Consider the following 14781-nt stretch of genomic DNA (forward strand, 5'->3'; position numbering starts at 1 on the left):
GGAAAGATTTCTTCGAGGACTATGGAAAAAAAGATGATTTTAGAAAAAAAATCGTTGACAGTAGATTTCCCAAAAAACATCATTTAGGGCCTCAAAATGGCTCTGGAAGTTTAGGACCCGAAAAACTGCTAAAAATAGTAAACTATGCTATAATTAAGGAAACTGAAAAATTGGAAGAAGCAATGGTAGGGCTCCAATTGGAATTGGTAGGTGGCCACCAACATCCACCTGGATCATACTTACTACTTTTCTACTTCCTCTCTGCTTCCTCTTCCTCTGTGAGTTCGTGGCTTTAAAGCCAATCTACTTTCTGACTATTCATTTCCACTTCTAGGCTTTCTGGTTCCCCTACCTCTATCCATTTCAATCCCACTGTTCTATGTAATCATCACTATGTAATGCCCCATAAGGAAGTGACCATCTGTTTCATAACGAACTGAGTGTCAGTTCTCTTAGACGTCTTTGAAACAACTCTTTTTATCGTTAACTCCAAGAATTCCCGCGAAACACGAATCTCCGCCAATGCATCGTCCATGTCGGACTTCAAATCTTATTCAATTTTTCCTGTTTACCCTGTCAAATCTGGTCATCCATAGAATTGCATCTCTGCTATCGATTTGGAGCCTCTAGATCGTACAATCATCATCCATATAGGGCAGGTAAGTAACATGACGTTTACCCGTCCGATGTGAGCGGTTTTCTCTCTCTTCCGCTGGACGCATGGCACCCATTGTGTGGCATCGGTTGGGACTCGGTTGAAACCGCTTACCGCTCAAAGCCCTTCCAATATTCTACCGATTTTTGTGGGACCCCACTTCTACAGAATCGGCGCGATATCCATTGCATTTTATGACTTTTCGGGTCTGGGCACTTGGGCCTTTTCCTTCTTTGAGGGGTTTTCCCGACGATATGCGACTATCAGAAACTGCCCCCATTTCTTGAGTTGACCTCTAGTTTTGCGAATTTGTGCTAGGATGCGTTACCATGGGTCGACAGTCTGTGTGCTTGACCGAGGGTCCTTATTGCTCCACATTGATCACAAATTGCCACTATCATGAGGATATCTCTGATAGCTTTTGATCTTTATAAGACTTTGAAACTTTGGCATGATTTTTAAAGAGTTCATGAAACTTAGAGAGTGTTCTAGGATCCAATTCAGATCAGGTGATTAGAGCTTGCAAGTCTTCCTCCTCGTAATCTATTTCAATGGTGATGGCTTTGCCCTTCTCTACCATTGACAATTTGCTAAATCGTGGGTTTCGTGGTGATGCCCAGACTAGCACCATCGTTTGCTTGTCTTTCTGTGGCCACAGCGTGCGAGGTGATTTTGGAACTACTGGTGCAGCTGCCGCCTCTCCAAGCTCTTGATGGGCCATGCGGGGCTCTGTGGTAGCTTCAACAAATTACACTCTTGTTCTCACAACTGTCATCGTGTCTATAGTTGAGAGTGGTAAGAGTACATGGTGCTCAGTGCTCTGTACTAGCTTAATTCTCAAACAACCAAGTTTCTCCTTGTGGCTAACCCTGGTGGTTTATAGCATCTTTTGAATTTGAATTCGACCCTTCCCCCCCATTTGAGTCATTAATTCCTTTATGGTAGCAGATCGTCCCAAATCTAGCTCTTAATTCGTGTCTTAACTGCCTGCTACCTGCTCCTTTTTACCTTAAATTAGACCTCTTGTCATGAACAGTGACACCAAAAGTCACTTCCCTACCTACCTGCGTAGCAGCACAGCCCCCTCACATAGCTATGACCCCTGTGTCATGTTGATCCCGCGCACAACCTCCTTATTGCGCAGCTCTCCTATAAACTTGTTTATAGTCCCGCGCTCTGTTTCAACTGCTTGGGGCGCTAAGACTATGCTTTCTATGGTTAGTCAAGTGGTCGCACCACCTACGCGAGGCTTCCCTGCACCTTCCAGCCTGGTCCACAGGAACTCCTCAATTTTCCTTGTAACCATTATTGGCATGCGTTCTTCCTTATGCGGTGCACTCCCCTGGTTACTTTGTCTAGTAATTTGGAGTTGCAGCCATGGTATCAGAGCCACAAATTCTTGGCAGAAAGGTTCTACTACAGTCATACTTCAGTCCATATCTTGTCCTATCATTCTTAGCTTATTTACGCAGCATGCTTGCATGGATTCAGGATCCAGTTCACTTTTCTTCCTTGGTCATACCCGATCTTCGAGTTCACGAAACTTACGGGTCCTCCGTCGAATGGCTTCTTGGATCTGCATATGGTTGACCCCGTGCAGCTGCATAATTCCTTCGCCCTGGTCCCCACATGTTGTTCTAAGTATGTGAGGGTTCCTTCCTCCCAAAATTATGGTCTCGATGCTGCCCGTCCTCTTTGGGATCGTCTCCACGCTTACATGCTTGTACAAGACCCTATGGGCTCGTCGAACCACTGGTACGTGCAGGTCCCAATCAGTTCATCTAGCCTAGTGAATCTTGTTTAGGATCCCACATACTTTCTTGAATGCTTCTATGTGGAATGTTTGTGGTGTGCGTCACTTTTCCTGCGGATGCAGCTGGTTCTGAGCGTCGATCCTTATTCTGGAATGTGCGATTATGGACGGCCCAACCCACATCTGTACCCATCGACATAGGTGAGCACGCAAACTTCTCTGTCCTCGCTACCCAATTTTTGTTTGGCACTGGTTGCTTCCAACCCGTAATTGCATTCACCTTTCACATTTAGGCCAGCTTACCATGGTTTCTTGATGTGTACTCCATCCTCGTGCAGGTGTCACACAGTGCCCCTTCCAGTCCAGAGTACCATTGTTGTTCCAGTGTTGCGCTTTCAAATTTGTCTAGGAATTCATCCACCATTGTCACCTCATCATGTGTTGGCAGTTCCCTTGCCTCTGTCGTCACGTACCGCAGTGATTTAATCATCATGTTGCAATTTAGCATCGTCACCTCATGCAACCAGTTATGCCAGCACTCTACTTCCTTGTCTGAATCCGAAGTGCAAGAGCTATCATGCTCCCACGAGATTCTTCCATCTGTAGTCAGGTTCACCTAATCTTAGTCCTGCGCTATTTTCTAGTAAATACAATCTTGCTCATTGTCGCGCACGGGTTCAGTGTAGCGAGCTCCTTCGGATTGGTCTAACGGGACTACCATGCGCAGTGAATTTTTCTCGAATATCATCTTCTACTTCTTCAGGTTTATGACTCCATTCATATCAGTCACCCAGTCTATTCCTAACAACGCGAGATAAGGACTATTTTCATCGACAATCTCTATCACTTCAAAGTCCGTTTGTGTGCTCGCACCTTCAATATCAATTGTTACTCCTTGCAACCTTCTCATGGGCACGATATTCTATTGGTTCACCATTCATAATTGAATAGGGGACCACTATAGTGTGATCATGCCCATGCATTCCTAGGTTTGCTTAGGTAACATATTCGCATCCAACCCCAAGTCCAGGATTACTTAAACCATTTCGTATTCACCAATCTACGTCATCAATCTCATTTTCCTCGTAGTGCGCAATGTATGCTTTACTAGTTTGTAGACTACACGTGGTTCACCCAACCCCGTGCACCTAGTGATCAGCTCTTGTAGTCCCTTAACTGCCTTGTTGTCATGCAGTAGTTTCATGCATGTCTCCAGAAAGGTAGTAAGCATAGAAGGATTCACTCCTGGCTCTAGTTGATCCTTCTTACCTAAAGTGGAGGCCTCTGTGAAGCTCTTCTTAGCTTCCATGAATGTCTCCTTTGCGCATTTCAGGTCAAAATCGAGTTCCTTTGCAAGGGCCTTGTGAACCCATGTATCCCCCTCAAGCTGCATCCCCTTATCTTCCCCTATGGTAGCACCACTTTTGAGCATCATGTTCACATTGGGGTCTTCGTTGTGGGTTTCAGATCTCATCATTTGGATATTCTGAGTCAAAGGAGGCTAGAGTACCCCTTTCTTGTGCATCTGTGTGATCAGTGTAGGAAAATCCACTGGTTCATGATCAAACTGAGCACAATACGAACAAGATATTCTCATCAGATTAGTATAATCATGGGCTTAGTGCCCTGGTCCTCTGGAATTGCAACAAATCAACTGTCCATGACCCCTTCCAGGTCCCATTCCTCCTCGTCCTCGACCTCGTCCCTGAAATCTAGTGCCCGTTATTCCAGTAGCTGGGTCGAGGGCTCGCATTTCTATCTGCATCCTATAGGCTGGGGTTTGATCCATCATTAGCTCGTAACTGTGACAAGTGCACTCATCGTGGCCTACCGACCTACAAAAATTACAAAACAGTTGTTGTGGAGTCTGTGTATACTTCTGTAGCAAGTGACAATTGTCTATCCTATGTTTCCTCCTATCTAATAGATCACGCACCATAACGTGGGTGTCATGCTCGGCCCTTCCTGTGCTTCTGGTCTTAACAGCATTGGTCCCCCTCCTGCCAAGTAGTTCACAAATACTAGACAACGATCCTTGTCATGGCCCTGATCTTTGCATTTTATGCACCATACTTCCTCGCGTGCCTCTGGCCATGGTGCCCTATCCTACTTCAAAATTTTCATTTCCAAGCATAGATTCTATAGTTACACGTGGATTTGTTGAATTCCCAACCCAGGGTCTTGTATCGGGGTCTCATGCAACCTCATCGCCATTTCCAATGCTTTAGCCTCGGATGAAAGCTTCTGCTGTGATAGCACCATCCTCAGGTGCGGTGTGAGAGATGCCACAAACCATGTGTGGTTCTGCGCATTTTTTAGCGTCATATTAGCCTCGCGAATCATACTCTTTAGCCATTGATCCAGATCCTAGGGGGTCTCACCCGAGAGCATCGCAATCTCTTTAAACACGATGATTGACTGTGTCTCAGACTTTGGCCAGATAAATTCTTTGTTCAACACATTCTGGATCTCTGCTATCCATGCATTTGGGTGGTCATTAGAGTGCTTAATATACCATGTCAATGCATGATCTTGCAATGCGCTCACCAGTGTATCCTTCTTAAAGTTGTCATCTGTGACCCCTAGCGCTTCTCACACTGCTCTTACCATGAACTAGAACTCGTCTAAATCCTTATTCCCTACTCCTTTGAATACAGATAGCTTGATCATGCTTACCATGCTGAACTGAGGGGTTTGTGGAGTTGGAGTGGATGGAGATGGACAGGAGGAAGGTGAAGCGAGTGGTGGCATGGGTGAAGGTGGTAACTGTGGAATACACTGCTTTATCAACCTGACCACACTTCTAGGGGAGAACTGAGCAAGCTCTTTCTCACTCTCTCATGACAATGAAATTAATGGTCTGCTTTCTAATTCCCCACTACCTTTGTATATCTATTTTCTCCACATTGTTCCAAACATTAATGTATTTGCATAACCCTCTTTTTAGATAACAACATCTTAATCCAGGTATTCAATGATTTAATATACTTACCTCATGGTCCTTTGAGAAAATGTTGTACTATTTCGTTGTAGCTCATGGTTGTGTCTACTGCAAAGTCAGTGATGAATCCCCCTATTATCTGGTCAATCCATTGGTCCACAACTCTTGTGATCTTGTCTTCTGATGCCTCTAGTCTGCACATTGATTCCGGAGTCCACATTATGGGTTGGTCGAGCTTACACCTTCCCTAGCTGTTGGCTAGTCTCGCGATCCACTAATATAGCTTAGAAGGAAAGGATGCAAAGAAAATCTTGTGGATTTCTGTGTGCACGTAGAGATCCAGCCACCTTTTCTCAGATACTTATGGAGTTCTGTTTTCCTGTGCCGCGAAATCATGAATCTTTTTGTCCAACCACTCTTCAATTTCGTTCTTTGTTGGGTTCCAGTGGCATGAAATCAGACATCCCTTAGGAAGATCCTAGTTCGGGCAACGTAACCATTTATTGGCTTGATGGGGCCTGAACCAGGTTAAGCAGTGATTTATCCAAGTAAATCCTGGTACTACTGGCCCTTTCAGCAACAGTCCGCAGAGCGCGGACTAAGGTCTCAACCGAAGTAGTATGGGAGGGTGTTGGAACCAAGTTTCCTGACCCTAGGAATGTCTTGATGTGGGAGATCAGTATGTAATTCAACCTTCACACTACTAGATTACGCGTACCAGCAAGCTTCTAGTGTTCTTTGGAACCACCTTCGCACGGCTCCAGCCATAGTGCGATCAATGTTAATTACCCAAGTCTTCCTTAATTAGGGTCTATTTGTTAATTACTTAGAAGATTCCCATTCATAAGCATACATATAAGTGCGCGCATATAGATAAATAGATATCATCAACACATAAAATACATATTTATGAACCAGATGCTCAATATGTCAAACAAACTGATATTGATTAATGATGCCTTCAAAGTTTGATCCAGTACAGACTTGACTCCACCCTGCGCACTCAGCTGCAGGGGTCAATGCACTCAACTGCGAACTCTACTAAGCCTATGCGCACTTATCTGCAGAGCCTCTACCTACTACTATGACCCAATACACTTCAGATTCACTTCTATCTTCTAACCATGCCTTCACATATATCTATTACTTCTCAAAACTCTCAAGACTAACTTTTACACTTAGAGCCTCACTCTATTTATACAATCCCATGGTCCACAGGGCATGGGTAGGCCGACACACTCTATATTAAATTACATTTTTTTAGGGTGGACAACCCTATAATCTCGTGCTTTGCATCCGCATTTCACGAAATCTTTACATTCAATTTGAACAAAACTCGGGCTTCAAGCACCAAAAACATGCTATGGGGGGATCCGCTACCCAACAATTCTCTGCTTGAATTCTTTGGTTGCTCTCCTTGAGTTCTTGGAGCCATGTTGTCTCTGGTGCCCTTCTCATGTTTGGCCCAACATCTACTAAAATCCTTATCTCATCACGTGAATCAGAACACAATTCAATAGGTCCATCACCTACTATGCTGAGAGCTATAATCCTCATCTCATCACTTGAGTCATATCCTTGGTCAATTGGTAGAAGACCTACATATCTTGTAGCTATGATCTTTTCACCATCCTCTGATTCATATTATTGGTCTTGTTGCATGTAGCGATTGTATTCTACTTCACTTTTCTACATTCCTCTTTGGCCTTAATTCCAGATGCAATTCTCAACAGTTCTCCTCATCATGCCCTTATTTCTCACAATGAGTACAAGAGGGCTTTGCTTCCTTTCTCTTAACTATTAATGTTATGTTTGGTCAGTGATATTGCTCATGCTTCCCCTTTCTTTCAAGATGTAAAACCTTCACACTAGCTTCATCAAGAGTTCTATGTTCAAATAATAACAATGAATGATGCAAATAATTATGCAAAGAAAAAATTTGTTTCATCAAAGTCTTAGGAGAATCTAATTGAACGTTTAATGCTAATGCTTGTTTCCTAATCCCCTCTTTAAAATTATGAACATTTTTAACTTTACTTTGTTTCAAATGTTTCCATTCCATCATGGCCTTTTCTCTATAGCCTAATGGGTAAAATTTCCTGTTAAAGCAGATACAAACTTAGACCAAGATGAAAGAAAATTACAACTAGTGCTGCCACCTTTCTGCAGTTTCCTTTCCCACCATATGAAAGTGGTTCCACTTGGCCGAAGAGATGCTAAATGGATCTTGGCTCATCCTCTTCAAGCCGTTGTATGCGACAATATGCTTCAACTTTTCTTATCCAGTTATCTAGTTTTTCTGCATTAGATTCTCCATTATACATAGGCAAATTAAACTTGACATCCAACTTGAAAAAGTATTTTTTTAATATTTTCTACTTTTAGAATGATGAGAAGATGAAGAAGAAGTGGAATATTCACTAGCAGATGGAGATGGTGGTTCAAGAGGATCTTTTCCTCCTCCTACTTGATTTACCAAGGCATGATTATCTGGCTATTTCTTCTCGTGCACCGCTAATGCCTTCTCATACTTTGTAAACATTTTGCTAACTTTGTCGTCCGTGTTCTGAAAGACCTTGCAAAAAATTCACTCTTCCTCCAACTGAGCATCTTATTCTACCATTTTCATTCTTCGCATTACACACCCTGCTTTTGGAGGAAAGGACTGAAGTTTTCATTTACCTCTATGGAGATTTTCCTTGTTTTATCACACACTTGCAATTCACATCGATAGAGGAACCACTCTGATACCAAACTTGATCTAGATATTTTCAGTTCAAGGATGCATACATAATTGCATATAAAAGAGCATGTAACCGTGAATTCATACACATAAGAGAAGAGGAAATTTAAAAGGAAACCATGAGAAACAAAGGCATAAACAAGTTGATAACGGAGTGCACCCAGTGTGGGTTACATCTTCAGGACCTACTCAATGTGGCGAGGTCTCTTTAATTAATATTTAGCAAAATCCAATTGCATTCAATTACAAAATGACACGTTATACCTCCACTTATGGAGATGGCTTGAAAATGCACACCTTTGCTAAAAAAATAGATTGAACAATTGAATTCATGGTGAAAGATTATGTAAAATTATTATAAAGTCAACTTTGTTATGTGTTGGTGACCTTTGGAGCACTAGGGAATCTTTTAGATTCCCTTCAAACTTATATACACAAATATTTCCCTAAGATTCTAAGGAATCCTTCATGAAAATTTCGCCCCACAACACGTGGTTATGGCCTCGCAGAGTTTCGTAGGTATAGATCAGGCGGATGGGTTTCGCACTCACTCCTACTATTTAGTTGTTTGTGGATTATGGAGTTAAATAGTTCCTGGGCAGCAAACCTCCCACTAGATGCCACTTGGCCCATTGGCAATAAGCCCTGCGCTGGGTCATTGGTTTGAGTCTCATTGGCTTTTTGTGTTGGTTGGTTATTGTTATTTTTTTTGGGTCGTCGTTTAACATCATGAGTGAACTAGGTGGTGGTCCCATTGATGTTGGGTTGGTCGATTTCGAAATTTTTTTATTATAATTTTTTCTCCAATAGTTAAACTCTCGTCGATTTTTTGGGAGGTTATTGGAAAAATTAATCATGCAACAATTTGGTCATCATTGCTACCGCAATGGTGTAAATTGTCACCTCACTAAGAAAACTGACACCGTGCTTACTGGGCATCACATGGTGCGCCCTGATTAGCTCATAATGTTGACTGTGTTGCTAATGTCATGCTGATGTCACCTTCCACATGCCATATCTTGATTGGCTCCCTCCCAAATATAATTACACGTCACCTTGCTGATGTCATCATCCATACTACTGATGTCAGTGCCATATGTCCTCCGTGTGGGTCTTGCCTATAATATTTTTAGTTGTTTCTCAATAGCTTCAGTGGGTCATAACTTTCACATACAATGTCGGATTGAGCTGTGAGTGTCACTGTTTGATTCAGATGATGAGCTCTTCAATTTGAGATGGAAATGGTGTTGTAGTGTGTGATGGTTAGGAGCAATGTGCCACAACCACATGACAATCTTGTTAGGCTGAAGAAACATGGTTCAGAAAGTCACCCATTAGCATCTAAGGTGAGGCTTCACTTACTTCATGGGTGTTTCTAAAAGGGGCACTTCTAAGTGGGTCTTTGTTGGCCATTGTGTGGAAAATAGTAGGCCTGTCAATATCCCATGCACCAAGAGTGTTCATAAATCTTAATCACATCTGCCCAAAGTGCCCAACTAGTTTAAAATTGCTTCTATGTAGGAGGATTAGTGGAGATCCCTAAATGTCTGGAAGACTATTAGCATTAATTAGCCAATTTATTTTTGAAAGCCCGTTCTTGATGAAAGTATTTCAAGATGATAAAAATATGAATTTACTTCTATCCAATTGGCCTCTCTTGAATTCAAACAATGTAATTTTCTTCAAGAATGCTTCACATGTTTATCATTTGCTTCAGAATGAAATTTATTCCTTTTTATTGCCATGAAAATCTCAAGGGGAGAAAATCTATAAGTCTGAATGAATAGGTCATCTCTTATTTCTAATATGTGTTCAATGAATCATTGCTGAAGATGTCTTCCCATGAATGCAAAGAAATAAGTGGTATTTGTCTTGAATTCCTAAAAGATCAAGAAGAGTCAATACAGGAATGAGGAGTAGCTAACAAATCACTTAATCAAAAGAACAAGCAAAATTACACGGGGGATCCCCAACTGAGAAAGTTTCAATTGATGTCAAAGGGGGAGAGAATGTTGAAAGGGAGAGAGAATTGTCATCTATGAAAAAGGGGGAGATTGTTTGTTGAAGTTGTCATTGATGTCAATGATGACTGCAAGCCCTACATACCTGATTCCCCTAATATAAGCCCTGTAACGAAACCTTAGCTGCAAATAGAGACAATGTCTTGGGAAGATATTTGCAAGAAAATATTTGGATCAATGGCAAGGTAGATCAATATTCTCTAATCCATCTTGTTTTTGAATTTTTTTTTCGAGTTAATCAGAGAATCAATTTTTGGTGAACATTTCGAACGAACTACTATGATTCATCAAGAGGAACCAAAATATATAAATGATTTAAGGCCTTAAGAGACTCGTGCTCTTTCTTCCTAAAATTCTTTTTAATAATCATAACTTAATTCACTATCTTATATATTATATAAATATTATTCTTTAATTCATAATTCAAATTTCATAAATTTAAACTTGATGATATAAAATAAGATTTTGATAAATAATTGTTCTATATATATATATATGATTCTACATTATATAATACATTATAATATATTACTATATACTTTAACATAGTGTAAATATTTATAATTGAGATATTTATTTGTAATTACTCATATATATATATATATATATATATATATATATATATATATATATATATATATATATATAGATTTTATTTTAAAATCTATTCTATAATATAATATATTTGAATAAAAAATTCAAATAAATTTTATTATTAGAGACATTTGTGTTTTCAATTTTCAGTTAAATATTTTTTCCTTTTTATTCATATTTTTTTTTGTTTAGTAGTAAGGTTTGAAATTGTAATTTTTATATAATTATTAATTTTTTTTTTTGTAAAAATGTACTAAATATTTTATTATCTAATATTCATATATTAATTTAATTTCAATAAATATTAAATATTATTAATTTTATTTGATTTTCTCAAATTATATTTTGAACATTATGCATCTGTACTATTTACTTAGATAAAATAGATTTTCCATCTTTATTTTGATAATGAACCATTCTAATTGATTTGAAATTTTAACCAAAATTAATGCTTCAAAAACATTGAAATATTACTTATAGTAATTATTGTATATTTCAACCAACTTAAATTTATTCATTCTAGATATAAAATTATAAATTAAAATATATATATATATATCTCTCTCTATATATATATATATATTACATATTTTTTTACAATAAGTATATTTCAACCAACTTAAATTTATTCTAGATATAAAGTTATAAATTAATATATATATATATATATATATATATATATATATATTACATTTTTTTTACAATAAAATAATAAAATGGTTCTAATTTTTAATATTCCAGACTTATTTATTAAAATATAATGCATTAAATTTGTATGGAAAATAATTAAAAAAAACTATATAACAATAATATATTACAAATTTTGAATTATATATATATATATATATATATATATATATTCCCATCCTAAATTGTAAACTCATTGCTATGAACTTATTACAACAGCAATCCAAAATCAATAAAAATAAACACTTTGAAATACTATAAAACTGCCCACAATAAGATAATCTAGTAAATGCCGTATCTATAAAATGTTGAATGAAAAAGTTTTATATAATACAAAACATAACCCGTGCAAAATCATTAAAAATTAAACTGTGCACTGAACGTAAGAGAATGTTTCACCTCAACAACTAAATCCATATAAAACGATTCTTCTATTTTTTTTACAGTGTCAAACTTTATCACAACAGATAAATGGAGCCACAATAAGATAAGTTCAAAAACTTTGAATCGAAGACAACTCCAAATAACTGGATCCACGATGAAAAAGACAAATCACTTAACAATTAAAAAAAACATTCGATATCCACAAAACAATTTAATATTGAATAAAATCAAAAGTAACATAAATACATAATTTATCATACACAATTTTTTATTTTGTTAAGGATAAGAGTGAAATTTGAACTAATAAAAAATAGCCGGTGAACAACTTGGTTTTTTTTTCTAGATTCAAGATCACATCTGTTTTGTATAATAGTGAATTTATTTTAGTTATATGTTTTAATTAGGTATGTAATGTGAATGACCTAAATAATTTCTGGTTGGAATTTAACAAAAAAAAATTAACTCAATCATAATGAATCCAAAAATATCAAATTAAAATTATATTAATAAATTTCTAAAACAACATATTAGTATATATTAGTTTTTTTCATATTTAGAATTAATCTAAAATCACTTTACTTATTTATTAATAAAACAATGGATTGTTAATATGGTAAGATAATACTTGCATTAATATCACAACCTAAGCATTCTAATGGACTACATTAATATCTACATGATTATGATTATGTGGTATATGGAGCTTAAATTAATAAATATTAGGAAATTTAAATAATAAAAAATGTAATATGTTTTATGTTTGTGAGATTTTTCAACATAATTTTCTATATTTATAACCTTTTTTAATTATTTGAATTTCTTAATATTTATTAAAATAGTGTTTCTTACTTAATAATCTAATTTTTAAGGATACACTAGTCATAATAGTTATAATTTAAATGTTCTTAACCATTAAGAAAATGTGTTTTCTAAAACAATTAATTCTATATGTCTCCATTGTTTTAAAAAAATAATGATATATAACTTGATCTTAATCTTAAAAGTGAATTATTATTTTTATTGTATGTGTTTATAAATATTTTTGATGGGTTGTCTAACAAGTAGATGTTAACTACATTTTAAGTGATTCCAAATTTCAAAGAATTTTGACAAAATTAAAAACAATAGAAAATCTAAAAACACCTAAATTTAAACATATATTAGGTAATGTGTTTAAAGTTTCTTTGAAAAAAATGAAAAGATTTGTTTTATTGAATTAATCTATTCTTATACATATTTTTATTATGCAATGTTTTTTTGTAATTATAATTTATGAAAGAAATAAAAAAAAATGTGTTTAAATGTTCTTAAAAAAAATTAAAAGATTTGTTTTATTGATTAATCTATTCTTATACGTATTTTTATTATACAATGTTTTTTTTAATTATAATTTATGAAAGAAAAGAAAGGTTTAGAGTAAGAGATTTAATAACATTTTTTATAATATAATTTTATAGAATCCATATCTTGTTTTTCTAACATATTGTAATATGTATTTGATATAATGAGAAGAGTATTTTCATTATTATATTATATAATTATATTATTCTATCTCTTAAAAAAAATGTTTAAACAATTATCAATAACATATTAAAAACATTTAATTATTTAAATTAATACATTCCGCTAAAGACATATACATTATACATTACCCATATTACACATATACATCATGGAAATTCCTACAATATTAATGACAACCAATTACATTTAAATACACATGTAAATATTCATAATTATACCTCACACCCTTTTTCAAGCAACCACACACACATAAGATTTGACATTATCAATTAGCAGGAAAGTTGGGTTTCTTTATCCACTTGATTATGATTATAGGGTATATGGAGGTTAAATTGAAATATATTGATGGCTTGCTAATAGATGCAATGTGAGAATTTCAGGAGTAAGACATCCATCCAATTGAATAGAATAGTGTTTAAGAGCTATATCTAATTTTTTCAAAAAAATATTTTACAAGGCTTTTAAACAAGTAGAAAAAGGTGTGACATTCTTTACAATGAACATTTAATAGAACAACATATTCCACTTGTTTGGGTGCCAAAGTTAATTTATAGTGCCACATAGTTAATTTATAGTGAACAAATAATTAGGTTAATTATGAGTAATTTAGATTAATGAATAATTATGATTAATTATAAGTAACTATGGTTTATTTACATTTATGAGTAATTGACTAATTCTATGTTTCAGTTTTTAGGTTTATGAGTAATTTCTAGTAATTCTAATAAATAGTTATGATTTAAATATTTATTAATTATTTGTGATTTAAACAATTTCTCATTTAATAAATATAGTTTTAATCATTATTGCAAAACTTATCTCATTTCATTAGTATAAACATTAAGATCATTGTCAAATTAAATCATGAATTATAACTAACTTAGATTTATGACTAATTATCATTAACTATGAGTTATTTAGCTTATGAGTAATTGACTAATTGTATGTTTTAGTTTTCAGCTTTAGGAGTAATTTATACTAATTTAGGTATGTGAATAAACAATTTCTGATTTAATAAATAATTTTGATATAAATATTTATTAATTATTTAGAATTTAAACAATTTCTCATTTAATAAATACTTTTTTAACCATTATTACAAAGCTTAATTAATTTCATTAAAATTAGTATAAATAATTATAATATTAAAAGATTTATTAAAAAGGAAAAAATGGTAATTTAAATAAATTAAAAGAAATCCATAATTATATATTCTTTTTACTTCCAAAATAAAATAGAATAAATTTAAAAATATTTGATAGTAAATCACTTTCTCTTTTAAAAAAAATAATTGGTATCATATTAGTTTAACTATTAAGATTGAAATTAGTTTAATTATATAAATCAAATACCTAATAAATTTTTTTTATCAAAAACCTTTAATTTTAAAATATTTTATTTTAATAACTTATTAACTTATCAAAATCATAAAACTACAGATTTACTGTCATAAATTTATTAAAAAATTTCAACAATACA

This window comes from Pinus tabuliformis, chromosome 6, assembly GCF_031772625.1.
Source record: "Pinus tabuliformis cultivar Carrire ecotype Pingquan chromosome 6, CPIR1, whole genome shotgun sequence".
Taxonomy (NCBI): Eukaryota; Viridiplantae; Streptophyta; class Pinopsida; order Pinales; family Pinaceae; genus Pinus; species Pinus tabuliformis.